The following is an 18,230-nucleotide window of genomic DNA, read 5'->3' on the forward strand; positions in this document are numbered from 1 at the left end:
AAAATATAATTTATTTGTTTCAATTTTGGTTTAAGTTATCATTATACCTCTTAGAAATTAGTAATGTGAAGGATGGCCCATTGTATTTTTATAACATTTTTTAATCCATGTAAGTTGAAAAACTATATTAGGTTGTAGGTAGCACCAACAATAAACATACAATTTGTACTAAAAGAAGCACCAAAAGAAACTAAGGTAGAGACTCTAGAAATTAGCATATAAATAATTAGGTCTGAAATTTAAAAATTGTATTATATTGTATGTGGAAATTAATATATAATTTATTTGTTTACTTTGACTAGACCATTGTAATTATATTTTTCAATTGCAATTAAAGAAATCATTATAAGTATTAAAACCAATGATTTAAATGGTGGGCCAATGTGTTCTTAGAATATTTTTATTCCATACAAATTAAATAAAGGTATTATGTTGTATGTATAAAGTAAACATATCATTAGTTTGTTCATTTTAATGGGCCATTGTATTTGTATTTTGTGATTACTATTAACTCATTGTAAAATTCCCTTTGCATACAAATGGAAATAATTCATAATAAATATTAACATCATTTTTAAATTGGTAGGTTTTTATGTCCTTAATCAATGAAGTGTTGAAGTGGAGATGTGTTAATATCATACATGTGGTTGCAGTGTAGATGCAGATGAGCATTACTAGAAGTCAAAAGATGGTGATATTTGAAATGGGAGGGGTATTCTTCCAATCATATGCCAAAGATGAACTAAATTTCATATTCAAAGAGAACCAGATTGGCAGTTTGGTGATGGGTCCTATTTTCTAAGGCCTTTCCAGTCAAGTATGAAAATGTTGCTTAAAAAATTATGATGTCGCAATATGGACATTAAATGTCACTGACAAGTACATCCGAAAAGTACTACAAAAATCAAATACTGATAGAGAGGACTTTAAATTTGCACGGGACAGGTCTCATTGACATTTGCAAACAAAATTGGATGCAAGGAGAACAAGACAATTTTATGAGAAAACGTTGACTGATTTGTGGTCCCAATATGGAGATAATTATGAAGAATCAAATGTATTGTTAATAGATACAACAAAGCATACTTCTCAATTCATTGGATATCGATCAAACCGCATGTTGATAAAATCCTATACAGGAAAAGACCAAGATACTTGGCTTATGCAAGTTTTATTCCCCTTTCTTAAGACACTTCATCTTATCAATAAAAAATATTAGTACATTCGAATGTTCAATAGAACATGTACTTCATTGTATTGGATGGAGATAATTTCCTTTATAAATTTGTTGAAAAGTAGATTCCAAATTTTTGATACATTTTGGACATAGTTTTTGTTGAATCAATTTGTATGATTTTATATTTTTTGAAATATATGGGAATTGCCAATTATATTAATACGTATATTTCTTATTATTTATAATTTCTTTTGCAATGACTTTCTTGTATCGATTTTTTCAAAGATGTGTGCGTGCATTTTTAAATGAATTGTTTGTCATTTAAATTATCTTGCATGAACCATCGAGGCATTTTATTTTTAATGACGTATGTTTACTTATATGCATCAATAATCATAATATATAAATGTGAAATATAAGTTTTGAAATAGAAATCCTTGCAAACGAAGGTATAATTATTGCTAAAGAAAGTATAATAATTTACTTGATAAATTTTATGTGCACTATTCACTATTCACAATGCATTTTCACTATTAAGGCCAATGGGAAATGTGTCATAGGTGAATGATTTGAACTTTTTGAAGCATAAGATGTGTGATTTCTTAATCCATAATTTTTATAAATTTATATTCCTAAATCAATTAATGGTTGTAACTGCAATCATATCATATTGAAAATCAATAAGGGACAAATATGAGTGCATAAATGTGATTTGTAATTTTTGAAATAAAAATCTATTGTAAATAATTTTGCATTTATTAAAAAAAACATATAATTAATGATAATGATTGCTAAGTGGACTATCAAGGTTCGATTAGACACTATCATGGATTAATTATGTCTTTGAACTGTAAGGCATCTAATTTCATTACTTAAAAGTTAATTTTTTGTAAATTTGTATTTTAAATAAACTGAAATCATATGATTTGAGCTAGAATTATATTTTTGACTTGTACTTAGTTATGTCCATTAATATGATTGTATAAATGTGATATATAATATTTGTATAATATGATGCATTTCTTCCAAAAATAAGTCTTATAATTTGTTGATAATAAGTATTAAGTGGACATTTTAGGCTAATGGGTGATGGCTCATAGGTGAATACTACTCGTTAAATTGTAGGGCATTCGATTTTTAATCCATAACATTTTTTATATATTCTTAAATCAACTATTTGTATATGGAATCATCTCATCTCACATAATTTAATAAGGAATCGATTTATTGACTTGTATTTCGTGATCACTTAACTTATTAAGAGTGTATTAATGTCATATTATATTGCTTTGAAACAAAACTCTATGTAAAGAAAAATTATCTTCTTAATAAAACATGGAATAATTAATTAACAATGTATCAAGTGGATGATCTATACTCATTAAAGAGATGGGTAAAAAATAGTTGTATTTAAACTTTTTGCACCATAAGACATTGATTTTCTCATTCATATTAACATTTTGTCATTTTCAATTCTTAAATAGTTTATTTGTGATTTAAATAATTTCATATAAACCAATATGACTTGAAGAATTCTATTTGGTTATATGCATTGATAGAAGTCTATAAATGTGATGCATTTTTGAAATATAGCTCTTAATGTAAGTAAATAAATATATATTTTACAAAACAAATTATAAGTAATTGATAATGAGTTCTAAGTGGCCTATATAAATCCACTTATCGACTTTTATTTTCCTATCATGAGGTTTAATATAAGTGTATAAATGTGACATCTTTTTTTTTGAAATAAAACTCCATGTAAAATTAAATGTTTTTCATAACAACACATGGAATAATTATTTGGTAATGAATGTTAAGTATATCATTCAAGTTCATTCAGTATACGAGTTATAAATAAATGAATTTAAACTTTTTGCAACATACGACATTTGATTTTCCCACCCCTATTAACATTTGGTAAATTTCAATTTTTAAATAAATTATTTGTAATCGAAATAATCTCATAGAAGCCAACAAGACAAGTATGTATTAAATTATACTTAGTATGTATGTACAAATGAAATTTATTTTTGAAATCAAGTTCTTAATGTAAGTAAAAATATATTTTTTAGAAAACTAATAATTTAAAATCAATTGTTGATGAGTTCTAACTCGTTTATTTTATTTTGAATCAACAACCTTTTCTAATTGTGCATTCTTAAATCAATTATTTCTATATGAAATCATGCCATATAAGTCAATAAGTCAAGAAACCATTAATTGATTTTTATTTAACTATCATGTGGTTTAATATGAATGTATAGATGTGACATTGCTATTTCTAGAATAAAAATCCATGTAAACAAAATGCATTTTCAAATAAAACATGGATTAATGAATTTACAATGAGCATTAAGTAGACTATTTAAGCTCATTCAACAGATGGGCCACAAATGGATGTCTTCAAAAGTTTTGCACCTTTTGACATGATTTTCCCATCAAGATTAACATTTTGTAAATTTCAATTCTAAAATAAATTATTTGTACTTAAAATAATCTCATAGAATCCAACAAGACTTAGAAGCTATTTACTCAATTCCATTTAATTATATGTATTGATATAAGTTTATAAATGTAATTTATTTTTGATAAAAAGCTCTTAACGTAAGTAAAGATATATCTTTTACAAAACTAATTAGAATTAATTGATAATGAGCTTTAAGTGGTTTATTCAGACTACATGAAAAATCAAGTGTCATAGATGAATGCCTTTTAATACATATTTAATATGTAAAATCAATATCTTAATGATAATTTATTTGTATTTAGATTAAGTATTTAATAATTAAAGAACACGTGGACTTATATAAATTTCAACTAAAATCCATGAGTTATGTTTCACAATTATTTCTTCCTCATTAAAAATTCTTATCATTTCTCCTCTTAGTGAAAGTAATGATTGATCATGGTTTTCCATACAATTGGTTGGTGCTATTACATTGAGACTATTATTGGTTTCGACAATGTTGACAAGGAGAGATAAATATCCACACTACCATCAACTATACTAATCTTTTAAAACTCTTGCCTCCACTACTTACAAGAAGACTGGTAATTCTTGTTTACTTCAATTTGTGACATTGTCCATCACAATGGAGTGACTCGAATACCCATTTAAGAACTCTCATTTGATGTACTTGGCTTTGAGTGGAGATAGATCAATGGTGCCTAACCTTCTTGAAATACCTAGATCAACAATGCATAACTTTTATAATGGATGCTTGGATGCTATGAAGACGAATGATCACCCCCTCATTAGTGCTTCATAAAGGCACAAAGGGACTGTAGGAAATTGAACTCAAAAACATTTTACTAAGTTTTTAGTAGACTAGTTTCAATGCAATGCAAGGGACGCACATCCTTTCCATTTACGCTAAGATCCTCGCATCAACATCATTCAATCAAAAAGTCCTCCATAGGTTGTGGGAAAGGGGTTTAGAGTTGTCAGACACAAAATTCAAACATCGAGGAATCTAGTTCGTTATCCATAACTATAATATCTTTATTGGATGTTAGACATACTAATATGATTTAGCTTGAATCAATTGCTTCTAAGAGTTTGATTTCACATTCCTATTGTGTATTGATACTATTGTACATAACAACTCATGTTTGACCTATTCATGATCTCTACTTCGTTTGAAATTACGAAATTATTTTTATGTTGAATTAAGTTAATATGGAGATTTACAAAAGAATGAATGTTGTTGAAGGCCTTGTAATAGAATACTTCCAAATTTAATGAAATATGTGTTAAAAGGTCTATGAACCAATTGTGGTGGTGATGGCTAAAGATGGTGTCAACTATAAATCTCAGTGTAAGATGACACCAATGTCTTCATTATGGCTTCACATTTAACATTCTCCCACATGAAGCCAAATGAAGAATCATGAATCTAGTCATACCGAGTCCTACCATGCATCTGCATAACTTATGTTTATTTCTTGGTAGAATCTTAGTGAGCATATCAACAAGGTTCTTATATGTATGGATCTTTTCCAAAGATAATTGTGTTTTATTGGAGAACACAAGATGGAGATAAAAATGGAGAACAAAAAACATAGATGTCTATTATTCATAAAGGCCTTTTCCTGGCATGCATTACTCTGGCAGAGGAAAATACCAATTTATAGATGAGGAAGGTGAATCTAGAATTTTTTGCATGTGATTCAGATGACTGCAAAGTGAAAATATAGAAGTCAATGTTTTGTGTGGTAGGTTTAGCGTGGGGGTGATTGTAATAGCTGAAGATGGTGTTATTTGTAAATTTTAGTGTAAAATGGCACCGCCATCCTAATTATGGCTTCATGTATAACATTCTCCCACTCGAAGCCAAATGAAGAATAATGAATCAAGTGACACCAAGTCCTACAATGCATCTACATAACTCATGTTTATTTCTTGGTATAATCTTAGTGAGAATATCAAAAAGTTTCTTATCTGTATGGATCATTTCCAAGGATAATTGTCCTTCCTCCAATACATGACAGATCCAATGATACCTTAAGTCTATGTGCCTGGTTTTTTATTGTAATGTTGGGTTTTTCGCCAATTGAATGGAACTCTGACTATCACAACGTAATACATACTTGTATTTATTTATTCGTATCTCTCCTAGAATTGCTACATCCACAACATTTATTTACAAGCTTCTTTTGCAACTATGTACTTTTCCTCTATTGTAGAAAGAGTTATTATTCTCTGTAGACTTGACACCCAAGATATTATTGCTCCTCTAAATAGTGTACCTTCTGGTGTCTATATCTACTACCATATTTTCATCTATAAATACTTCAAGCACAGTATGATTATGATCAAAACATAAACAATAATACTAACACCCTTGAGATACCTCAAAATCCGTTTTACTACTTGTCAATGTTGTTTTCCTAGATTTGTAAGGAACCTACTCACTATTCTTACTGAATATGCAATGTATGTTCGTGTGCATACCATGGAATAAATCAAGCTGCTAACTACTGATGCATGAGTAATAACCAGCTCAAACTAACCCGAGTCTACCCAAATCTCAAGGTTGATTTTTCCTTACTGAACAAAAATAATTGTTTGGCTTCTCTCCAAATAAATTAGGGATTTACGAAGTTTCCTTTTTAGTCTAATTTATGCATAATATTATTACAAACATGAGAGTATGTTTTACATGCTCTTTAACCAAGTATATCAATTTCAATATAATCCATTAAAATTCATACACATGCGTGTAATGTCTCTTTGTAAATAGAACACTAATCCTATCCAACCCATGGCTGCAATACATAGCAGTTTAGGTCATTTCAATCTCACACACCATGACAAATGCATAAATTTATGTAAATATTTATGAATGATTTGCATCAACACTTCATGAGAAGGAAAAATGACTATTAATCATAGATAACAAATATCTATATATATATATATATATATATCTATATATATATATATATATATATATATATATATATATATATATATATATATATATATATATATATATATATATATATATATATATAGCTATATATATCATAACGAGTCCATGAGTTTCATTAATCAATGAAAGATTTTTTAGGTATTTAGCCACAAAGAACCTCTAGTGGCTATGAAAATTAATAAATGGTATTTTACTCATCCATAAAATTTCGTTGAAGTCTTAAAAAGCTAATAAGAATCATGATACTAATTAAGAGTGTGTCAATATTTATAGAGATTTATAAGTCCCTCACATTTTGAGCATACAAGAATATTCATAAGACATCTTACTATAATCATAAGTAAGAGTACTCAATCCTCAATCACAATGTTGACACACTCTTTATCACATGATACTATTATTTACAATGCAACAACATATAAGGGGAACGTGAATAAAAAACTTATCTTACCTCTAAAATATTTACGATTGAGGGAGGGAATTTGACACTCCAACCAATAGTAGGACTGTTGCAACATAGCATTGTGTATAGTTGTCCACCTTTGAGCTAAATCCATGATCCAGGGGATTATTCTCTCAAGGATTTCAATTGATGTTAAAGTATGGTATTACTCAATTTTACAAGAGTATGGGATATTCTCTATAGGTGGTTTATCAACTGTATTTTCAAGGCACATACTACAGGTCCATTGGACACCAACTGGGTTGTTTTTTAGCGTACCAGACAAACACTAGGTGGTTTGTCAGCCTCTTTGATAGGCACCCAATGGTTTGTCAACCCCTTTCAAAAAACACTCCTAGTGATCGATACCATACCTAGTGGTTTATTAACATTACAACAAGAACCTGAGTGAGTCATCAGCCTACTAGGAGTGCACTATGTGGTTTATCCATTTCCTTGGCAAGCACCCAAGTCGTTTATCAGCTCATTTCGACAAACACTCATCACCTAACTTCTACTCTAGGCCTCCCACAGATGTTTTCAAGTTGGACCCCATATTCTAGTTGTTCCCATGAACTAATTCTTATGAAAACATCCTTGGTAATGTATAAAAGAAGAGTTCTTCAACTTTGTCATTCACTCTATGTGATTCTCCACTTTGTCACCTTCCAACTCATTTTTTTCCTTTCCTACATCATGTTTGCTCACTGTTTTTGTCTCCCACTAATTTGTAACGCCCTCCTCCCACATATACCCAAGAAATTTATATTATTCTACCTCCTAAGTAATGTTAAGCAAGTGGAACTGATGGAAACACACCATGCAAACATTTAGCATCAACATTAGGACTCTCAAGAACCCACCCAACATTTCTACCAATGAGCCCCTGGGTCGCAATGAGATTTTGGACCACTTGACCTATGGATGCTCTCATGCTATGGTCATGCGAGCTTTGAGGAACCTTTATATGCTCTCACGGGGCTACAGGACAACATCTAGGGACTATTTTTCATAGTGTTGTGCAAGCATCCCCAGGATTTGAGCCTCTTTTTTAGGCCCATAGACTACGTCACTATCAATACTTTGATGACATCTTCATAACAGTAAAATAATAGAGAAATGATTGTAAAAATGCAATTACTTGAATAAGAACTTGAATGGACCCCTACTTGCCATGACACGCATTTTGTCAAACATATCAAAAATATGTAATCTAGAGGTGTAAATAACATATTTGAGCATAGGGGTCTCATACTTAGCTTAGAATTGCTAAGAAAAATTGATGCCCCAACGCATCAACTGCCATTTCATCCATTAGGTCATAGATACATTTTTCATTCATTTACTAGTAAAAACATGATGAGACCCATACATAGCTACTATTATAAAACATATATATAACCAACATAATAGCAACATAAATACCAAATAATTCACAACCATATGATCCACATATAAACCAATATAATACTCATAGAAATATATGAATAAATAACCTTATATTGATGATGCAAAATCCAAACCTGGGATGGGACTTCCATGTTCCACCTGACCGTAAAATGGCTAAGCCAAGTCTCTCTTTAGTCATTCACCTCGTGCCATATTCCAAGCATGAATGTGGGATCTCATAGAACACATCATTCCAAATCCATATAGGGCTTCCAGAGGCCATCCACCTCAACCCATCAGACAATGATTCCACCTCACAGTTGGATATCATAAAACCATCATCAGGTTGGTCTTTATCCAAGCCTTCCTGAGGTTCTAGATTTTTTGTCCAACCAAGGCTTCGAAGACCAGTAACTCAACCAAGATTTTTTTCCACGCTTCCAGAGCATTTGTCCAACAAGGGTTTCTAGGACTAGTAACTCAACCCATGAAGGAATTCCAAAGCATTTGTCCAACTAAGGGTTCCAGGACTAGTAATTCAACTCAATATGTTACAAGGCTTCCAGAGTGTTAAGAAACCAGCTCACAAAAAGATATAAAAGATAGATCAACAACTTCAAAAATTTGCCTCTTCGACGGGGTAACCTCCTTTATATTACACAAATGAACAATTCTTTGATGATACAAATGACAAAACCTCCTTTCTATATATAGGATTCTAAGGTGTCACAATATAATCAAAGCTGACATAACAATAATAATATAAGGGCAAAATAATAACAATAAGGGATACAATTCCAATAGTAACGGGGGAATCACTAGTATTATAGGGACCTAACATGCCCCTCTCCTTAAAAATAGTGTTGTCCTCAATGCTTGAGTATTTCTAGATGCTTCTGTATACAATTCTCATCCTCGCATGTGGAATCTTTAGTGGGTAAGTTCTTCCACTTGATGAGATACTCCGAAATTGATAGATTTCGTAGTTGTCGCGTTCCTGTTTCTATGACTTCTTAAAGTTCCAATATGATTTCCCCTTCCTCATCAAGTTCTTGCAATATTGTTTGAACTGGGAACTTGTCACCTATAACCTTCTTTAATCATGAAACACGGAAAGCAGGGTGCACTTCGGAAGCTGCAGGAAGCTCCAATTTGTATGCCATAGTACCAAACTTTTGCATCACCTTGTAGGGACTACAATACTTTGGTGATAATTTATTATCCTTCTTAGATTGATTGAGGGAAATTTGTTTATATGATTGTAGTTGTAGGAATACCCAGTTGCCTACATCAAAACTTCTTTCGCTGCGATGTTGATATGTTTGTTTTTTCATTCTATTATGTGCCAAAGTGAGGTTATCCTTTAAGAGTTGGAGAAATTTTTGTTGATGCTCGATGTGATCTTCCACTACTTGAACCTTAGAATTTTCTCTCAAATGTGATGTGATTGATGGTGGATGATATCCATAAAGTGCCATAAATGGGGTCATTTCTGCTAGAGTGTGGAAGGAAGTGTTATACGATGATTCAGCGAGAGGCAACCATTTGACCCATTGTGTCTGTTTATCCGATACAAAGAGATGAAGATATCCTTCCAAACATTTGTTTACTATCTTAGTTTTCCCATCAGATTGAGGATGAGAAGATGAGCTATGAGCTAACTGAGTAGCAAGATAAGAAAATAATTTTGTCTAAAAATTTCCAGTGAAAATGGGAACTTTGTCACTTACAATAATCTTTGGGTTTCCATGTAGCCTTCGAATTATTTCCATAAATGAAGTAGAAAATATATTGGCTTTAAATGGATGAGATAATGCAGAGAATTATGCATACTTGGTAATTTTTTCAACTAACACCATGATGACACTCTTTCCTTGGGACTTGGGTAAGCCTGTGATAAAATCCATTGAAACCTCCTCCCCATGTTGACTTGGAATGAATAAATTTTGTAATAGACCGCTAGTCTCAATTGTTTCAACAATATTTTGTTGGAAAACAAAGCATTCCTGCACATACTTTTGAATATCATATTTAAGGTCATCCCAAAAAAAATCTTTCTTAACCCTATGGTAAGTTTTTAAAAATCCTGAGTGCCCTCCTAAGGGAGAGGTGTGCAATTCCATAAGAATATTTTGATTGAGTTGGGAATTCTTACATAGGTACAAGTGATCATTGTACCATAACGAATCATTTTTCCAACTAAATGTATCATATGTACTGGGATCTTGTTGTAACTTTTGAATGAATTACCACACTTCTTCATCATTCTTCCATTCATCCCTTGCTTCGTTTATCTAATATGGTTGGATAATAGAAATGGCGCAAAACAATTCTTCCACATCCTAATCCTTTCTTCAGAGTGCATTTTCCACAACATTTTTCTTCCATTTTTTGTAGATGATTTCAAAGTCATAACCCAACATATTTGTGACCCATTTCTGTTGCTCTTCTAAAGATAATCTGTTTTCTAAAAATTATTTAAGACTATCATGATCCTTTTTTACCTTGAAGTGTCTTCCCATTAGGTACGGTCATCATTTCTTAAGTGCATGTAGTATTTCCAACATTTCCTTCTCATAAATAGCTTTGTGTAAATACTTTCCTTTGATTAGATGACTTTTGAAAGCAATGGGTCTTTCTTGTTGCATTAAAATAGAACCAATTCCATTTCCAAAGGCATCACATTCCATAATAAAGGTTTTTGTGAAGTCTGGCATAGCTAAGACCATACTAAAACTACTTTTCCTCAACTAGAAAACAAGGAAGGATACATAGCCTGCACCTGATCTGCCATCTCCCATGTAGCTTCATCAGGCCCAAAGTGATTCCATTGCACATTAACCTACTTGATTGCTTGGTTATAGAGCACGAAAACCTTTTTCTGCAATATACATTGAGGCTTTGGCTGGAATTTTCCATCTATTTCCACTTGCAATATAGACCAGTCAACCGCATGATCAACATCCCTAACATACTTCTTAAGAAATGACACATGGAAAACATCATGTACTTTCATTGTTGGAGGCATTGAAAGTTGATATTCTACTGACCAAATCCTCTTAATAATATTCAAGGGTCCAAAATCTGTGGTGCCCACATGGCACATGATCCAATCCATAAAGAGCTCTTCTTCGATGTACACGTTCCCAAGTCTGGAACTCCTTGAACAACCCATTTCGATCTTCATAGGTCTTCTGCCTATCCTGTGCTACCTTTAGATTCTTCCTAATCACCTACATTTCCCATTCCACATTTTCCAACATGTCTGGTCCAATCAATGCCCTGTTAACTCGATCACTCCAATTGATAGGAGTATTGAAACTCCACCCATAAAATGCCTCAAATGGACCCATCCTCAAGTATTCTGGATAACTATTGTTGTACGAAAACTCTAGCAGTGGAAGGTACTCTTCCCACTTTCGTTGTTGATGCATCACATACATCCTCAACATTTCCTCTAATATCCTGTTGACCCTCTTTGTCTGTCCATCTGTTTGCATATGAAAAGTTGTATTGAATACCAAATTGGTGCCCAAACTTGAAACTAACTCCTTCCAAAATATGAAATTGAACTTCACATCCTTTTTTGACACAATATTCTTCGAAACACCATACAATCTGACCACATCTTCGATGAATACCTATGCTACATCGCTAGGTGCGAATGTAGACTTCACTGGAATGAAATGTGCAACTTTGACAACCTCTCTACAATAACCATGATGGAATCATGTTGTCTCACTGTCCTCGGCAAACCAATGATGAAGTCCATGGAAATGACTTTCCATTTCCACTCTGGAATCACAATTGGTTGTATCACTCCACCTGGAATTTTATACTCTGCCTTCACACAATGACAATCAAAATACCTAGCCACAAACTGTGTTGCTTCCCTTTTCAAGTTCGTTCAATAATAGAATCTCTTCACTATTCCTAGTGCCTTTTGATAACTTGGGTGAGTTGAATATGGTTTCACATGGAACTCCCTCAATATCACCTTCTTGAGATCACTATTGTTTGGCACATATACCATGTATCGGAACCTAACCAATCCATATTCTCTAAGGGAATGGTCGACATCCTATGCACCTTCACCTGTACATATACCTATACAATTACTCTCCTGCAACCTGTGCATAATCTCCATATATATGACATCTTACTGACCTGCCTACAAGATCCTATCCTATAAGTCTATCCCATAGGAAAGTGATTTACCTATATATTCCTTCTAAGAGCAACTGCCACTATGTTCTCTTTTCCTTTCATGGACCTGATCCCAAAATTGAACTCATTGGTCGTAGTTAACCACTAAGACTTCCTAGAATTCAGATTTCATTGGTCAAATATATATCGCAAACCATTGTGATCACTCATCAACATAAACCTCCTACCAAGAAGATAATGTCTCCACATCTTCAACACATGTATAATCAATGTCAACTCAAGATCATCTGTGGGGTAGTCCTCCTCATGCTCATTTAGTTTTCACGACTCATAGAATACCACTTGTACATCCTGCATAAGGACTCCACAAATTCCTTTCTTGCAAGAATTTGTGCATACTACAAACTCTTTGTCCAGATATGCAATCTTTAACATTCATGCATGTGTCAGCAACTACTTAAGCTACTGAAAAATTACCTCACACGCCTCTTTCCATTCAAACATCTTACCTTTCCTCTGCAACAGTGTGATAGGATAAGAAATATGTGGGAAGTTCTAGAAGAACGTCCTATAATATCATACCAACCCCATGAAATATCTCACCTCATCTACATTCTTGGGAGCTACTCACTCCATGATTGCCCTTATCTTTTTTGGATCTGCTACAATTCCCTCTGTGGAGGGAACATGCCCCAAGTAGTGTTCCTCATTCTGAAATAAACTACAATTGTTGAGCTTAGAATAGATTTGATGCTTTCTCAACAACCTCAAAATTATTGCTAAATGCTTAGAATGTTCTTCCTCATTTTTAGAATATACCAATATGTCATTAATGAACACAATAACGAACTTATCCAAATACGGGTGCAACACACTATTCATCAAGCACATAAATGTAGCTAGAGTAGTTAAGCAAATGGAACTACAACAAACTCTTAATGCTCATACCTGGTGTGATGTTCCCTATAAATATGAACATTTATTTACTACATTTTAAACAAATTGAAATTGATTTAAGTTTATATAAATATAAATTTTGTTTTATTTGTTAAAAGAAAGCGGAGTTCCAGAACTTTGGCAAGTAATGATTTGATTTAATTAAATAAGAATGTATGTGTCAAAAGTGTGACAGTTGTATTTCTCAAGGAACAGTTAGGTTGGGCAGTTACCCAAACCTAACTACTCCTATGGAAGACTTATCCCAAAAGATCAGGTGGATGAGGGAATCTGCAATCTAGGAAGAAGAAGGAGGGAGTTGAGGAAAACTTAACAAAGGAAGAATTAAATGTGTTGGAAGGAAAGACAGTGATGTGGTAGTTAAGTCTGGTCATGACCAAATATCTATTGTTATTCAAGATCGAAATTCTTGAAGAGAAACCCAGGAAAGGGTAGCTCGGGGGGAGACAAAGGGTGACATAGCGTGAGTCTCAAGGTTGGGAGGCAAGTTAAAATTAAAAGTTTATATTCGGTTCAGCTAGCTAGATAAGTACAATCTAGAAAACCCTGATTAACTATTAGCAGAGTATTTTGTCATTGATGTTACATTGGGCATGCTCATCTTTTAATCTAGATAAGTAAATGTTATTATCTACAGATTTCAGTAATTTTGTGCATGATTATGTTGGTTAGATATAGATGAAGACTCTAACTGATAATAGACGATAAGGAGTAATTCTGTTATAAGTAGAATAAAGTTTAGAACTAAGTAAATGAATCAGAACTATTAAACAAGTAAAGAGAAAATTATAGCTAAGTAATATCATAAATCTCAACAGCGATTCGAGCAATAAGAGAACTAAAAATAGAGAACGTGTGCATACACTGATGTAATATAACTTCATTTTACAATATCCACAGAAGAAGTAGGTAAATGGTCTCAACCTTTTCGACTCCAGAAAACCCAATAACGAGTATAGGAGGAAAAGGCTTAGCCCTGAATTAGATCAAGAAAAGTCCCAAATCGGGAAATCAATAAACGATTTATGAAATTTATCATTCCAGTAGGAAAAATGCATGGTAACAGCAAGAACCCACAACTATGCAACTACACAGCTATGGTTACTAATGGAAAAAGAAAACCTAAATCTCGGTCTATCCTATCTAGAAAAACAAGTAGAAAGACAAAGATATTTTACCACAAATACAGTGAGAAAATTTACATAATTTTACAATTTAATTATCTGAGGAAAGCTTTCCGTAACCTCCACGAGGATTCTATTAATAAATCAGTAGATAGAGCGACAAAAGATGGAAGTATTTTCCCAGATAGGGATGAAATTATACATTTTTATACATAGCCAAGAACTTAGGCTGATATAAATGAAATATGCAAGAAATTTAGAGAAGCCATAGACACTTAGGTCTTTTAAATAAAAACTTACATTATACAGAGACCCATAGGTTGATTTTATAACAAGAAATACAATGTTAGAGAGGATAGAGACCCCGAGGTCTTCTTAAAAAATTCATAATACTTAGAGAAGCTAGAAACCCTTGAGCCGAGCCTAGACGAGTAATAAAGTTCTCAAAAAATGCCATAGACCATGGGTCGATATTAAATAAATACATAGGACCAAAAGATTGGCGGAAAACACATTCATCTCTCTCAGGTTAAGAATTTTGTTCACATACCTAATGAAATGCATAAGAAGGATTCAGAGATCCGACAGCGAGAGCGAAGCCACTAGCTCCTGAACCTGAAACCCTTGTCAACACATTCGATTAGAAAAACTATCATCTGAAAGGAGAAAACAATTTAAATGGGAAAATAAAACATTGCTCGAAGAGAACTTACCCAGACTGATGAAGATCTCCTTAGGCATCCCTTTGACAGTACACATAACTGTAACGGAGAGTTGTGGGCAAGCGAATACATTCAGATTAATGGAAAGGACTCACTAGAACATTTCCGTGTAAAAGTTAATAGAAGACAAGGGAAAGAGCTTACTCACAGGGAAAATCCCCATTCTAGAGCTGGAGTCGAACCTGCAACCAAGAAAATGTAACACGTAAAACATTTCCGAGCCTAGCTAGTGTATAAAGTTGCGTGCAAAAACCACCACCATCCGACGAGTAGCAACAAGGAGAGCCCTTGATGTGGCACAATCAACCATGCAACAAGGAGCTAGTTTTCCACCACAGAGAAGTCTCTAGAGAGAGCAACTATGTTTCCCTAGGCAAGTGACCAGCCTCCATTTAAGTCCACCTTAAATGAATGGTACCAGCTCATAGCCGACACTAAACCAATTAAATGTATTATAAATGAAATTGACTGTAACATAGCAAACATTATAAGTGTTTAGGGTAAAGAGCATATATCACTGTCATATTTGTAAATGTTATGGAACTTTTATAAATTGCCTTGTACCCTGACAAGATTTGTATGTACTATGATTAAAATTCTGCATGCAAAAATATTTTTTTAATTAGAACTATATTCCAATAATTTATTGATTATAGTTTTGATAATGATTCGCTGATTATATTATATGTTAAAAAAAAATTACATGGGTTCATGACATATGGTATCAGAGTGCTTAGGTTTCCAAGCTTGGACCTCTAGAACAAAGAAATAACAAATTTTGTAATATTTACATAGGAAGAAGGTAGTAGTTAGTATGAGGAGAACATGGAACCTACCACCCAGATCCGTAATGGGGACAGGACCCATGTCATTTCAGGAAGGCAATCCTAAAGTTTGGGTACAGTTGGGCAAGGAGCCACAGGATACTGACACAGATATCATGGTGGCAGTACAAGAGTTAAAGGATGAAATGACCCGATTACGGTTAGATAATGAAAGATTAATGTAGGAACAAGAAATAATTATGAAGATTCTATCAGATAGATAGAATAATCGGTCACTAGTCCCCAACCCTGAACATAGAAATATAACAAGCGAACAAGAGTTCTGGATAAAATATGTGGAAAACGAGGGTGGTGAAAAAAACCATGAAGAAGAATCAAATAATGTGTCCAATCAGAAGAAACAGAAGAGGTGGAAAGTGGAACTTTAGGGGGAGTTTCGAAAAATAAAGACTCGCAGAAGTGGGAAGAAGTGGCAGAAGCATCGCTAATAAATATGAATAAATATTTCCAATTGTACGAATATGACGATAATCTAAAGGCTCACTTTGCTATTTTCTACCTACAAGGAAAGGCCACACTATGGTGGGAGGAAGTAAAGACAGTTTAAGGAGTGAATGAAAAAAGTATAGCCTCGGAAATTTCTCAAAGATATTTTAAAGAAATATGCCTAACAAAAAGATTTTATGATGAGAAATCAAAATAATTTCATGATCTCTAGCTAGGCCAAATGTCCATGGATGAATTCATAACAAAGTTCACGTCATTACTTCGGTATGTTCCTTATATATGTGAAGAAAAAGAAAATGTGTAGCGGTTCATCAGCAGCTTACCCCTATTTATGAAAGAATGACTGGAATTTGACAACCCAAAATCCATGGATGAAGTTATTCGTAAGGCATGGATCTGCTATTAGCAAAACAGACCAAAAGGAGACTAACGAGCAGTAAAAAGGGTATTTTTCACCTCTATTTACCCTACATTAACTTATCAATCTAGGAATGATTTGTTATCTCAAAGAGTGTACTCAGTTTGAGGCGGTCATTTGTCAGAGTAATGCTAGTAGTATAGTGCTCTAAATACAAGAGTAAACGGATGCTTGAAATAAGATCTACTTATAGAAAAGAACCTTAAAACTCAAATCATGCACTTAGAAAGCTATAACAATTTATCAGTCAAGGGTACGGTAATGGTAACTGATCCCTCTGTAAACTGATGTAATTAAAAGACAATCAAGGAAAAGATCATCAATCTGGGAACTAGACAACATATGTCAATGCTCACTACAGTCTCAGATCGTTCTACATACCAAAGCAATGATAATACAAATGATAGGAAATGGAACAACAACTATTCTTATGAACAATATTGAATAGCAAAATCTTAATCTACAGAAATGAATTAAGTAATTATATCCTACAGGAATTAGATAACAATTCTTACTCTAAAGATAAATGGGATAGCAAACAAAAATAAAACGACAACTAAAAGAGATGAAATATAGAAGAACAACTTGAATCAAATATAAATGTACAATAAACCAAAATGAATATCACACACAGCATGCTTAATATTGAAAGGAACAATAATCTGGCTTGTATACAACAAGTATAAATCACAGCTATAACGAATAACAATTGTGATTCGTAATGGAACAACAATGCCAGTTGAACAATAGTAGCGGTTAAGTGTAAACCATAGATAAATACAATAATACCAATTTATGAATGTACATCATGCTTACTTTGTAATGTAGCAGCAATGGCAATCTGTAAGGAACAACAATGTTATATCAATGGTTAAAGAAACAACAATGCATTATAAAGTCAGAATGAACAACACAACATTCCTGTTATAGAGAACAACATTACTCAGTTGAGCATAAACAAAATATAACATAACCGTTATGTAAAATAGAAAAACACATCAGATTACTGAATAGTGCTAATAACAAAAACCACAAACGAATTAGAAATAATGGTACAGGAGCAAGTGTTCCACTAGGGCCGGGCCCTTAGTCTCCAGGGACACA

The sequence above is a fragment of the Pinus tabuliformis genome, chromosome 3_2, assembly GCF_031772625.1.
Source record: "Pinus tabuliformis cultivar Carrire ecotype Pingquan chromosome 3_2, CPIR1, whole genome shotgun sequence".
Classification (NCBI taxonomy): domain Eukaryota; kingdom Viridiplantae; phylum Streptophyta; class Pinopsida; order Pinales; family Pinaceae; genus Pinus; species Pinus tabuliformis.